General features: G+C 32.6%; 1 protein-coding gene across 1 annotated transcript in view; it reads left to right on the top strand.

Moving 5' to 3' along the window:
• Positions 1–1461, top strand: part of LOC136796161 (ejaculatory bulb-specific protein 3-like) — a 76343-nt gene that overhangs the window by 38485 nt on the left and 36397 nt on the right. The gene's annotated exons all lie outside the window — the stretch shown is intronic.

The following is a 1461-nucleotide window of genomic DNA, read 5'->3' on the forward strand; positions in this document are numbered from 1 at the left end:
AGTTGGATGGTGACTGCATTAAATTAATCCTCCTTAGCCTCCTATTCATAAAGTATAAACATTTGTGTTTACATGGATAAAAGTTGTATTGAACGGAATTAATTAGCAAACACTCTAGAATCAAAATAAACAACGAACAAACGAAAAACGACAGGACTTTTTGAATGCCCTGGTATAAGGTTCACTAAATCCTGACGCATTGGTTAACTTTCGTAACCCCTCTCTTACGCCAGAGAGGTATGGATCAAAATACACTCAATTCACGATTATTATCGTTAATTATCTCTAATTATTTACAGTGATTATTTTTCGACTAGGTATTATCACTTTTATTTCAAATGTTAATTTCGATTGCTGCTGTTTCGCTTTTAGGTTGGATTTAGTCTTTAAAAAAACGGGAGTTATTATAATGTTTAAGTGGTAAATGTACACAAGTTTTATTCCATTTGGTGGGTGGAACAGAACTCACATATACACAAATCCTTTGTCATACTTGCAACCTCCTTCTGGAATTCTCTTGCCATCTCCATTCGCCAATCCTCATCCATTCTTTCCTTTTTTTTTTTTATTTATTTAAGTGTTTCGACCACTAGGGCCATTTACACTAGATTTACAAAGTAGATTACAATTGACATGTTCAGAAAGTTACAATTACAAAGTGAGAAAGTTACAAATTAACATTATGTTAACATAATGTTAACAATTATAATTTACATTCTATAAAGTTACAATTAGAATTGACGTACAGAGTAAATTACAATATTAAATTATGCATCCACTTACACAAGCTGGAATTAGAGTTAGACTATGTGTGATCATAGATATTAATTATTTTTAAAAAGTGAAAAAGTTTTAATATTGTTGTGGGGTTTTCTCAAAACATCTCCTGTAAATCTGAAGAGGATCGGTGTGATTCCTGAGCAATACCTTCAGTGAGAATGTGCACAACGGTGAGATTGTTTCAGCAGTAGCGATACATCGGTGCATTTTCTTTTTTCATGAGATGACAGTGGGTGAGTCGAGTATGGCCTATCCGAAGTCGGGTTAATACAACATCTTCTCTCTGTAGCAGATTAAAGTTTCTGGTTGGACGTTTCACTGTCTGTTGGACCATTCTTAACTTGTTGTCTCTCGTGATGAACCATTCGTCTTGCCATCAACACTCTTTCCTTTAAACAACACCTATTCCTGCACTTATTGCATAACCAAACTTCCGCATCATTGTCAGCAATATGACATTATAAAAAGTAGTTAAGCCAACATCTCTATGTATTTTCATTTTGCTTATTGGAAACTTTTAAATGTTTGCCAGACAAATAATCATAATCTATGAACCATGTATTTATTCTAAGAAGACATATAGGGTGTTTTTTTAAGCCCGATAGAACTTGAAATTGTAAAAAATAACACAAAAAATTAAATTGTAATCAAAATTTTTTTTTTATTCGAAAGATCAATACG

The sequence above is a fragment of the Halyomorpha halys genome, unplaced genomic scaffold, assembly GCF_000696795.3.
Source record: "Halyomorpha halys isolate HHAL.00 unplaced genomic scaffold, Hhal_1.1 Scaffold214.1, whole genome shotgun sequence".
Lineage (NCBI taxonomy): Eukaryota > Metazoa > Arthropoda > Insecta > Hemiptera > Pentatomidae > Halyomorpha > Halyomorpha halys.